The following is a 13,235-nucleotide window of genomic DNA, read 5'->3' as shown; positions in this document are numbered from 1 at the left end:
AAGGTATCTTTCTCGCCTCTTGCTGAAGTTCTCAAGGACAAATTGTTCTTTCAATTTCCGACGAAGTTTTTCTATTGAGAGTTTTACAGTTTGTCATAATTTAACTTGCTGGGCACAAAATAAATTGTTACTCCTTCTCTAAAAGATAAAGGAAAACGAAATCATTCCTGCCTCTTCCACAGGCGAGGTGGCATTTCCTGCTTATTGTTGCGTTATCGGTCAGAATGCGTTTTGGGAGGGCTCTTATTATTTATTTTGGTTACTGTCATTTTTAAAATTCTTGACAATAGTTATTTCAAACACCTGCAGAAAGACCACACCATGACTAAAGGAAATGCATGTCTTACCATCATTGTGTCAATAGAACTTGTATAGATGTGTCTTATAACAATTGCTGACTTAAAAATTTCATATGGACATGGAAATCGTGAAATACTTCTCAGAGTAATGACGAAGTGAAATAACTCAGGGGATACTTTTTTTGAACAAAACCTTTCCTACTAAAGATAAAAATAAATAAGAAATTAAGAGGAATATTCCTTTTTGTATTAGAAAAAGAAGGGAATAAGGAAAGTATAAAGAAAACCAATCAATCTATAATTGCAAAATTTCAAAATTGAATAATATCTTTACTCTTTCAATATGTGGGTCAATGTAAGGTAAATGGAAACGTGGCAAATTTTTTATTCCTCAATATTTTTGCTGTAAAAAGATTTAACAATGGAGTTTTTTTATTCTTTGAACTTACTTCAAACATATTCTTTATTTTCTGTGTCTTTATAATTATCTTTTATATTTCTAATAAGGTTTCTATAAAACATTCTTGCAAGATCTTAATGAATTTCTATTTAATATACACGTGTAACATTTCTGTTTTCAAAACAGAAATGAAGGCGAAACGTTCTCGGAAAATTTTTAATCAAAGAATATTTATATTTTAATTTTGTTTGAATGTTATAGACGCTACTGTAAGGGGAAACTAACAAGTTAAATGAGTAAAAAATGTTTCACAAAACAAAATCTGCATTTGCTATTCTTTTTCACAGATAAAAGTACTTTCGGAAATGTATAAGAGATACAACGTTCATCGTTTAAAATTCTAATAATTTGCTTTACAAAATTATAAAAGCTAATTAGTGTGTTTAAGATTTTAGGATAAGAATAGAACTTCAAATAATGCTTTATATATTCGAAAAAATTAAAAGAGATTTGTTTATAACAGATTAATAACAATCTTTCAGATGCAATAAAACGCACGTTTTATAAGAGCACATGCACATTTTATTAAAATATTTTTTTTTATTCTCTTTTAAAAAATTAAAAGAGATTTGTTCATAATAGATTATTAACAATCTTTCAGGTGCAAAAAAAATTCATATTTTATATTAAATTAGCAACATATTTAAATCATTTTTAAATGAATGCTTTCTTTGCATTAGAAAAAACATCACTTTATTAAGTAAAATTAATTTAAAGCTATATTTCAATTTATTCTCATAATGTGTTAAACGTCACAAATAAAAAAATGCCAAAGTTTGCATAACTATGCCAAAACGTCTACGATAACGATATACATAACAACCCTACTACTTTTGCCTCCTCGAAAAGTAACACACAAATTACAACAAAACGTTTCCTATTCATAGCTGGTTAAAGTAGTTACCACCCACTGACTGAGTGGGGGAAGAATTTTTGCAAAAAGGCGCCGTAACGAGAGGAGAATTTTTTCACCTGACTAGCCGCAACTAAAAGGTTAAAATTTTTTTTTTATAACAAAATTGTTTTTCTGTGTCTCTTTAATTGTTTTAAAAAAAACCCAGGGGGGTGCAAGTGCACCCCCTTGCACCCTGCTGCCGGCTCCCTTGGATCTGCTTCTGTTCAGTGCTTTTGTTTTGTGAGGCAAACACTAATTGTCAAATGACTTTTATTTAGCTTAAGAATTTGAATTTCTTTCCTAAATTTTGTTTTAGTCATCTTAGAGATTTAGTCGACAGTTTCTGACAATTCTTCTTCGATATTTCTTCAGATTTTTCCTTTTGTTTCAGAGGTTAGTAATAAAAATGGCTTGAGTGACTGGCTTCCTAGTTTAGACAACTAAGGCCAAGTGGCAAAATCGCGAATCTTAAAAGGAAAAAGAAAGCATGAAGAATTAATATTGCAGTAAAAACAAAATCATTTTGGTATATTAAACTCTAAAAAAATTTTTTTATTTTTTTACTAGATTTAAATATCTTTGGGACCAAAAGTTTTCAAGATTATATTAATTTAGAATATCTTCATATTTAATACTAATACGTGTGTGCTGGTGAACCCTGTATGTATTTTACTGAGTTGATTAAAATTTCATTTACGATTCTATATTAAGTAAGTAAAGTACTTCTACATAATTCGCGAAATACACAAAATTTAATAATATTCTTCGGAAAATTTCTGATACAGGTGCAATTCTTCATAAAAGGTGAAACTGAATTAAAAAAAAGCATAAAAGAGATAATAAAGATATTCGAATGTCAAATTTGAGAGAAAATAAAACTTAGGATAAAATCTAAATACCTGACTAAAATCAATAACTTTTTTTTTCCAGCTGTGTAAATCCTTGTCCACGACGTAGGTTTTGTTTTTAATTTTAGTATTTTTGGAGCAAGTTACAAGTAATATAGCTTCTTTTTTGCCAATAGTTTGAAATGTTAAAGAATTTATTTCGTTATTTATTAAAATTCATTTATAATTCTGATTTTGTCTAGGCTTTAAATTAAATAATGAAATTTCTAAATACGCGAATATTCATCACGGTAAGTATATATTTATAACAATAATCAGTAAGTTTTACATTGCATGATGCTTGTTTAGGTGATCAATGTATGACGATTATTTATCATAAGGGTCTGAGAGACCACAAAACTTCTTTAGGTATCACTTGTTAGTTATGTTTTTTTGAGCTTTTTTTCTCAAGCGCTTTAAGTTAGAATCAGTCAACTTGTATTGGCAGTTAGGCCACATTACACCCCTTCCAGAATTTTATCTGTGATAGAATTCGATGAACGGATACCACTAGTTGATATACGCTGTTTTTTTATTTAATTATTTTTTCATTTTTTTTAAATATTTTTTTTAATTATTTTTTGTTATTATTTATTTGTATTTATATCATATTGCTCATTATATTTTTTCTTCATTTTTTTGTTCATAGCATTTCGCTCATTATTTTTTTCTTCATTTTTTTTTGCTTATAGCATTTCATTCATTATTTTTCCCCCTTTATTTTTTCTTGTTTATAGCATTTCGCTCATTATTAAATTTCTTCAATATAGCTTATTGACCGGGATACATAATTTACTTCACCGGTTTTTTTTTCTTCGAGCAGTATATATTTTTAAGCAAATCGAATGGATGGTCCACATTAAGGACCATAAATCAATGTTGGGCACTCCGCAGGTCACCCTTGATGAGATTTAATTATCGACTATGTCAACCTTCATCTATCAAAAGGTAGCTCAAGATAGAATCAAGTTATAAATAATAAATTCAAGTTGTAAATAATAATAAGCGAAAAAAATAAAAAACGAATGAAACAGTACGACATTAACATCAGCCACCACAGAGCTTAACGGCTTCCCTTAAAAAATTTTTTGAAAAAAAAAAAAAAAAAAATCCAAAAAATCAACATATTTTTTTTTTTCATCAAAAAATGTGCATAACATAATACACAAGTTCTAAGCTGAAATTTTAATTTTTTTCATGCGTAAAAAATATTTCATTTACCATCAGTTTACTATCCCAAATGATTTCGGGCAAATGAAAAAATTTCTATATTAGTCTTTGTATGTATACACATCTTCATCATCTAAAAAAATTATCTGCCTTACTTTCGCTCGTGAACGCCATTTCTTTACTTTTTTTTCTTCCTACGCAAATTCCTCAACCATCGTATATGCAATTGTACAAAACACGTCTGCAGTTCCACAAATAGCTAAAACTCCCAAACAAATATCGGTAAACTTCCAATCACAGCAGATTATTATTATTTTTTCGTTTTGCTTTCGATCGAGTAAAACCGTGATAAAACAAAACGCACTGACGCATTCTGCTATGCCCGAGTTTACTCGGGATAATGAATATTTGCAATATATACATACCCGAGTTTACTCGGGATAATCAGGGAAGCTGTTAAAAATGTTTCTATTAAGGGCCTCAATTTTAATATTCACAATAAATGTTAGCAATCATTGACAAGGTTAATGAGGGCAAATTAAGAATTTTCTAAAACCAGTTTACAAAGAAAATTGAGATAGGGTTAACAGACGGAAGCTTTTCAACTCTACTAGGTTGTCCTAACTGTAACTCTTTTAAAACTACAGGAAGGTGGTTTTTAAGAATGTGCAACTTTCTTTTTTAACACGCCGTCAGAGTTTGATAAAAGCTCTTTTTCCTTGCTAAAGTGTTAATTACTTTTACGTTCCTAATGTATAAAAGGATGGATCAGCTGTGAGCTGTCATTCTAAAAGATTAAGGTTCGAATCTTAGTACTTTATCTTTAATATACAATTCTTTATTTCAAAAATTCTAAGAGGGTCATTATGTATGAGTGTCTTTATTATAAATACACGCGATTTAAGAATTTTCTGTTTTCCTAGATAGCTCTTATAATCTCAATGGTAATAGCTGAAAAATTTACGTTGTCAGAGCCACCGCCACCATTTGTAGGTCGACCAGGTAGGTTTAGATGGTAGGCATTAGTAGAAGAAGTGACTGTGAATAATAGGTAAGTATTTCTTCTGTTATTGCGTTTTTAATTCTAACGTAAGTAGTCATTAATATGGAATTAATTTTCAAAAAAATATGATTTTAATTAACAAAAGTGCTTGAAGAGCTTAGAAGAAAAATCGCAGGGAAAGTATTAATAAATTAGATTAAAATTATAATAAAAAATAATTAAAAATAAAAAAACAAACACAATAAACAAAAAAGTTGTGATAGCTTTATTACGATCACTGTCTACCCATGGGTCAAAATTTTTTTTTCTTTCTGGATGGACTCCGTTAAACCCCACACCATTTCAAATCATGGATTGAAAAAACGGTCTCCATTGATGTTTGTCGTCGGATTGATCCTGCCTATGTACGTGTTTGAAAATACTTTTCCTTCTTCAGCATTCTTTATTTATATTGAAATCACCGTCAAGTCAGTCATTATACGTTCATGATAAAAAGAATATAAGAAAATACTTTAAATTATTATAATGTAAGTACATTAAGAATGCCTGATAGTGAAAAGAAAAAGAAAAACAGCAGCGGTCGCCATAGCAACGCATGCGCACTGTTTACTATTACTCTCGAACACAGTTAAAAAGTGTGTTGGACGCCATCAAATCCAAACCAAGACCCATTTTGCCAATGCGTAATAATCATAAACCATATAAAAAAATAAAAAATACGTTTTTTAAACAAACTTTTACGTCATATTAACGTCTGGGAGACATAAAAAATTTGAAAGGCGGACATAGTTACCACACATCGACGCCGCAGAAGTCACATGTGGGGGCCTCCCTGGCCGAGCGGTATCGCCGGTCCAAACGCTCTGTTAAGCGTGGAGGTAGCGGGTTCGAATCCCGCCGTAACCCTGGATGTATTCTTTGTGATGTCTTTCTCTGAATTGTTCTATCTGTATTTTCTACTTGACAATGACTTATAAGCCTATATTGAGCACACAAGTCAGCAAATGTATGTAATTTCAATAAAATCAATCAAGTCACATGTGACTACACAAATGAGTTACCATGACAGCGCAATCTGGTAACGGTGCAATCAGGGTGACTTATCTATTATAAGGACCTTCGTTAACCATATTCCGTCAGTTCGAAGAGGAACAACACCAGAGTTAACCGGCTCACCAATATTAGGTGTATCAAGTATGACAAAAACACGATAACAACGCAACGATGACTTAATGTACCAAATTGATAATATCGCAAATATTATACAGTCCCTGGGAATATTATTAGAAGCACTATAAGATTCTATGTTAAATATCAATCAGGCGATTCTATACAGCTTTTACTCGGATGCATTTGTTTACATTCCTGTATCAATTGGTGAACGTTGTAATGGAGTACGTTAAAAATAATAAAAATAAATACACATAAGAAGTATATAAAATATCTCCTGAATAAAATCCCATTACATGTGCATTTAATTTAAATATAAAAGTATTGCACAGAAACTCGCGCAAATCATGTCATTATTAAAAAACTACAGTGCGTCTAATAATTTGATCTAATTACTCGTATTATAATATACGAATACAGTCATACCCCGCTACAGCGAACATGGTTTATAGTGAACTCCCGGATATAGTGAACGAAATGTTCGCTCCCGTGTATGCATAAATAATATTATTTTTTGTGGATAGGTTGAACCAAAAGAAGAGAGGAAATTGGATATCATGAACTTTTTTCTGTCTTCCACAGTTTTTCTTCATTTTTTGGTAATTTCGAAATTTTTACATAAAATACATATAGAGATATTTAAAACCATCTATTGAGTAGGAATGTAGCCATAAGCATTTTCTCTTGTTTGCTTCTTCTATCTCAGTTTTGCATCCAAGTTTCCAAACAATCCATTCAGTTTTCCAAATAAAGGATATCCCTAATTTTTTTGTACGCAGGACGAAGAGTCACAAAAAATAAAAGTTAGCACATTTTTTTGTAACTTCATATTGTTTTTGTTTTTTTTTTAAATAATTTTTTGTATTTTTCTTTGTGGGTCATTTATTTAAATAATGTGTCATAAAAGGGAGCAGATCGGAAAAATGGATAAAAATTGTTTGCAGTACTGATATAGTGAACCGAAATTTCGGTCCCTTGAACGTTCACTATACCGGGGTTCGACTGTATAATTGTTGATATAATAAATATTCTATATTTATATAATATATCGTCTAAATTTATCCAATCGTCGAATTTACATTATATATCGTCTCATTTAACCCATTGACACACGAACGTAAACAAGTGCAAACCGGTTTCAGTCGCATAAAAATAACAAAGCTGTATAGTATCACGTGATAATTAAGATTTTACATAGAATCTTATAGTGCTTCGAATAATTTGGCCAGGGACTGAAGGTATAGTTAAGTGACACTGCCCGGTATACCTTTGTCCGGTATATCCTACACCAGTGATTCCCAAACTTACGACTTTTGTGTACCCTTTCTAAATTTTTCGTAACGCTGCGTATTTTTGATTGCAAAAAAAAATTTTTTTTTATTAGTGGTACTCAGCGTTACGAAAAATTTAGAAAGGTTACCAGAAAGGTTACGAAAAATTTAGATTAGCGTTACGAAAAATTTCCTTTCTAAATTTTTCGTAACGCTGCGTACCACTAATAAAAAAAAATTATTTTTTATTAGTGGCAAAATTTTTTTTTTTTAATTAGTGGTACGCAGCGTTACGAAAAATTTAGAAAGGTTACCAGAAAGGTTACGAAAAATTTAGATTAGCGTTACGAAAAATTTCCTTTCTAAATTTTTCGTAACGCTGCGTACCACTAATAAAAAAAAATTATTTTTTATTAGTGGCAAAATTTTTTTTTTTTAATTAGTGGTACGCAGCGTTACGAAAAATTTAGAAAGGTTACCAGAAAGGTTACGAAAAATTTAGATTAGCGTTACGAAAAATTTCCTTTCTAAATTTTTCGTAACGCTGCGTACCACTAATAAAAAAAAATTATTTTTTATTAGTGGCAAAATTTTTTTTTTTTAATTAGTGGTACGCAGCGTTACGAAAAATTTAGAAAGGTTACCAGAAAGGTTACGAAAAATTTAGATTAGCGTTACGAAAAATTTCCTTTCTAAATTTTTCGTAACGCTGCGTACCACTAATAAAAAAAATTTTTTTTTTTGCTATCAAAAATTGCACAAAAGTTAAAAATCACAACTGCTGCACAATTATTAACTGTTAATTCTGCAAAAAATAGCTAATAGAAAAATATGTATTCGTAAATTTTCATGGCAGGCTTTGTTTTTGAGTGAAATTTTTTGAGATTTTCGTTTATTGCAAGATATTTTGCATAAGAATGCGTACCCCCGCTAAACTGTTCCCGTATCCCTAGGGGTACGCGTACCACAGTTTGGAAAACACTGTCCTACACTGATGTTTCTCCTATTCCATGTACATAACTACAGTTATTGAATACGATATTAATGTGAGTTTGATAAATTTTATTTGAGTGACAAAATATTGAGCAATGAAAAAAATAACATAAATTAGTTAAACAAGAAAAATCTCGTAAAATATTCTTAAATATCGATATATCATTGAAAATCGGCACTTATCAACTATAGAGACCGTGATATATATGTAGATCTCAATAACGATGGGTACCGAACTTTTACTCTTATATTATATTTTTTATTACTTCCCCATATGAAACTAAAACACGAAACTTTTTGTTCCATGAATTTTCAATTTTTTATTTATTTATTTATTTTTTATTATTATATAATGGCGAAGTAGTGAACTGCAATTGTTAAATGCGTAAAGTATTTATAGAATTTTTCTTTCAATTTGTTGTTTCAATGCCATGGAAAATATTTTTCCCGTTTTAAATTCCGCTTAATTCTTTTGCAGATTGGCGTGTTGTCATCATTGGAACAAGACGATTGTACTTGCGATTTGTGGCAGAATTTCACTTTCTGCAAAATTTTACGTTTCATCATTCAAATTTTACGTATTTAGTTGAAAAAAAAAATAATTTCGTGTTGAATTTATGAATAACGTATACATTGTATTGGAAAATTATTGATGTGCATTGTACAAAATAATATAAATAATTCTTCATCACGTATATTTATTTCTATTGATTGTATTTTTTTGCTAATTATTCACTTAATTGGCATTTATTATCATAAATTATTAATTTCTTTTATTATAACTTTACACAAAATCAATTTAATTAATTAATTAACTTATTAGAAAATTACTAATTTTTAATATTAAATGAAACACCTTTTAATTTTAAACGAAACATTTTTTAATTTTTTTTTTAATAACCGAACTTGAGCAGCCTGCCTAAATTTGAGTTTGTGACTACGAATCCGCTGTTCAACGCCACAACATTGTAATTTAAAACAAACCCAATCAACAAGACAAGGGAACTCTTGGATCAAACATTGGGAGAAATTTGGATGGAACTGGATTTTTTGGATGGAACTAACCTGCATTTGCATTACCTGGAGAGAAAAAGCTCGAAAACTTTACTCGGTTAGCCTGGCAAGGGGACTCTGACCCATGATTCGTCTACCACAGAGGATATTTTGCTTCAGCACTTTGGTCAGTGTGAGTCGGGTGCGGAACTTATATCGACCAGCCATCGCTGGGATTCAAACCTGGGTTACCTCATTAAGAGACAAATCCTCTTTTCCTTGAGCCACCACGGATCTCTCTCTCACTCTCTCTCTCTCTCTCTCTCTCTGTATATATATATATATATATATATATATATATATATATATATATATATATATATATATATATATATATATATATATATATATATATATATATATATATATATATGGGGAAAAAAGAGAGAATAACTAGAAAATTTAAGAAAAATAATAATAAGCTGCAAGTATATAGAACAAATGAAATAAATTGAAAATGTAGAGAGAACATGAGGAAAAAATATAATGAAGAGAAGACGAAAAATTATTAAATAAAATATTTTTAAAAAAATTAAAGAAAATTGTTATTTAAAAAAAAATTAAAAAGAAGGAAAACAAAATATTGATGAGATAGAATCTCGTCGTCAGCTCACGCGATTATATCCGCTGAAAAGAGTGCTTTCTAATATTGTATTACTATAACAAAAGCAAAATATATCAATTGAATAATGTGAGGAACATCCGAAAAATTGAAATAGAACATATTAAGTAGTAAAAAAAAAAAGGAAATAAAATGTATAAAGCAAAAAATAGAAATAAAAGGCAAGAAAAATACAGAATAAAATACAAAATGTAACCTATACAGTGAGTAGCGAATTCAAATGAGTTTATATTTTCCAGTATCTTTCAAAAATGATTTAAAATATTTTCGTTACTAATTTGCCAGATTGCAAAATATGAAAATATAAACGTTGATAGAGGTCAGAAGTGTAAGTAGAGGTTTAATTGTATGGTGCATTCTTACTGCAATACTGAAGCGCGTTGGAATTGTTAGTTACTTTGGATTGATCCGAAAATGGATGTGAGCAAGATAATAATATATTGGAAAATTTAAACTTTATAATTAATAAGGCAAATATTTACTTATATAATTCTAATGATTTAGGAAAAATTCATTTATATATTTATTAAAAAACGAATTTGCCCGAATTGGATTTGCATGTAGTAAGAATATAATTTTAGTTAACAAAGACGTTATTAATAAATTTATCAATAATAATAACATAGAATTAATTCAATGATTTTATGTAGAACTTAATTACTTAATCATCTAGGCATCCATTGTTTTTTTTTCTATCAGACTTGGAAATAGTTTGTCCATTTGTTTTTCAGATAAGTAAACATTACAACATATTCTCTTAATTCTATTCATTTGACTAAATATGTTACTTAAAAAATGTTTTTAGAAACATTAGAATTCCAAATAATTAGTTTATTTATATAAAAATTAAAATCATTGCTTTTATCTTATAAATCACCAATGCAGATATTTTCTTCTTTTTTAATACCTGAATCCAAAAAATTAAAATTATCATAATGATAACAAAGTTAGCTTAATTCCCCGGTTTTAACAAACTTGTATAATCTTGAAAATTAAAGATAATTAAATTATTAATAAATCTAAAAACAAATTTAATAATAAGAGAATGTTTCTTAAGCCTTTATAATAGTGTAAAAATAGGTTAGCTAAGAGAGATGAAAAATTATATCCTTGTATTATAACCATCGTTGAACAACCGACCCAATTTTACTTTGAGCTTACGACTTCCAATGTTCAACTCCGTAGCCTTGTCATTTTGAACCCAATCCAGAAGACAAGGGAGCTCCAGAATCAAGTGTTGTTAGAAATTTTGCCTTCGTGGATGGCTTTTCGATGGAACTAATTTTAATTTGCTTTAGACAGAGAGAAAAACCACGAAAGCCTTCCATTGTTATCCAAAAGGCAAGAGGCCTCTAATCCATGCCATGATCAATCTAACACTAAGGATATTTCACGTCAGCACTGAGGTCGGTGCGAGCCGGGTGCGAAATTCGTATCGACCAACCATAGCTAGGATAAGAACCCAGTTCACCTAATTGGAAGGCGAACACTCTAACGGCTCTAAATACATAATTTTATAACCGTCGCTGAACAGCTGACTCAATTTTTTTGGGCTTATGACCACTGATGTTCAACTCCGTAGCCTTGTCATTTTGAACTCAACCCAGAAGACAAGGAAACTCCTGCTTCAGTACTCCCAGAGGTTTGATTTGTTATGGGGACATGGAGGACTTTGTGAATCGACAGATTTAACGTGAATCAGTCACCATTTACTACACGGGGAGTCATCGGCTGGCGGGGATTGAACTCACGATCTCTTGGACATGGGCCCAGTGACCTATCAACCACGCTATCCTGGCCGAAATATATAATTTGAGCTCTCAGATCAGCAAAATTAGGCGGCCTACGATTAATAGGAGACGGAAAATCAATTCCACAGTTTGTTTAAATGCGTGAATTTAAATAAATATGTTAAGTTTTGTTCACCGAAAATTGTTTATTATACTCTAAATGTTCAAAACGATACGATAGCACTGAAGTGTTCGTAATGTCTCACAACTTATTCCAAATTATAATGTTCGTTTTCGTAGTTGTTCCAATAAAAGAAAATTGCACTTGGCTTCAACGACTTTTTTTTTTACAAGACATAAAACGTTACGCAGAGTGCATCTTGAGAAATATTGGCAAAAAATGTCTGCCAAACATTTATGACTTCTCCGTTTATTTGTTCAGAACATTTAAAACGAGAAAAGTTTTGTTCGTAAATGGGGCACTCGATGGAGGAGATAAAACAAAGCATGATTTACACCCAAAGGATTATGTTAAACTCTTAAGGGAGGGGATACTTTTGTTTAAATTACTTTTTCTTATACGCGAAGAAAATATTTATTTAAGAAGATGAGATAAAAGAATGCCTTTCATGCGAAAACCATTGTTTTTTTTTAAAACTGAGGATGGCGAAAATTAATTCTTTCTTTGGATTTTCTGATAATTATGGGTCTACCCCACATGTTTTTTAATACTAAATACCAAATAAAATATTGTGCTTTTTCTAATCACCCTTTGAATTTGCACAAGAAATGAATAAGATTTATCTGAACAAATTTCGAAATTACAGATTATTATTAAATGGTAAAAATACGGGTACTATATCTTGTCATACCTGTCATTGAACAGCCAACCCACGTTTGAGTTTACGACTGCCAATGCTGCCTTGTAATAAACCTCTCACGGTTAGCCTGACTGCAAGGTCACTCTAGTTCATGATCCGTCTTAGGATATTTTAGGTCAGTATTGTGGCTGGTGCGAGATGGGGGTGCGGAATTCGTATCGACCAGCCATTGCTGGGATTATACATCAGGAATTCTATAAAAACTATTATACCGGGCTGATACAAAATAACTTCAGATATTATTGAATCACGGTTTGAATTGAATTATTGAATCAAACTGTTATACGTTTAATTAAAAGATACATTTTTAACCATTCAAAATTTAAGTTCTTTTTCTGAGTTTTTTAAAAAGTGTAAACAGTATTGTAAAGTTTATGCTCATTGAACAATTCTTAAGTGATTTTTTATCTATTAAAGGCTTTTCGAAAAAAAAAACACTCCAATATTTTTCAGTTTTCCTAATCTTAACGCTCCTTATGCTTTTACTTTCTTCCGTTGCCTATATAAATACAAAACGCGATTTGATAAGAAAACAAGTAATATAATATATATTTTTTCAAGTCAATTCCTACTGAAGTCAATTCCTACTTAATTTGAAGTCAATTCCTACTTAATTTAAAGTCAATTCCAACTTAATTTGAAGTCAATTCCTACTCAATTTGAAGTCAATTCCTACTCAATTTGAAGTCAATTCTTACTTAATTTGAAGTCAATTCCTACTTAATTTGAAGTCAATTCCAACTTAATTTGAAGTCAATTCTTACTCAATTTGAAGTCAATTCCTACTCAATTTGAAGTCAA

General features: G+C 30.2%; 1 long non-coding RNA gene across 1 annotated transcript; it reads left to right on the top strand.

Annotated features, from left to right (window-relative positions):
* Positions 1-2,657: 2,657 nt before the first annotated feature.
* LOC139425781 (uncharacterized) lies at positions 2,658-8,842 on the top strand. The gene is made up of 3 exons (XR_011636925.2): positions 2,658-2,792; positions 4,635-4,762; positions 8,627-8,842. It is a non-coding gene; the product is annotated as an uncharacterized LOC139425781 (long non-coding RNA).
* The last annotated feature ends 4,393 nt before the right edge of the window (positions 8,843-13,235 follow it).

The sequence above is a fragment of the Parasteatoda tepidariorum genome, chromosome 4, assembly GCF_982258835.1.
Source record: "Parasteatoda tepidariorum strain Cologne lab strain chromosome 4, Ptep-v5.0, whole genome shotgun sequence".
NCBI classification, from domain to species: domain Eukaryota; kingdom Metazoa; phylum Arthropoda; class Arachnida; order Araneae; family Theridiidae; genus Parasteatoda; species Parasteatoda tepidariorum.
The sequence above is the reverse complement of the archived record's forward strand: the minus strand, read 5'-3'. Positions and strand labels throughout refer to the sequence as shown.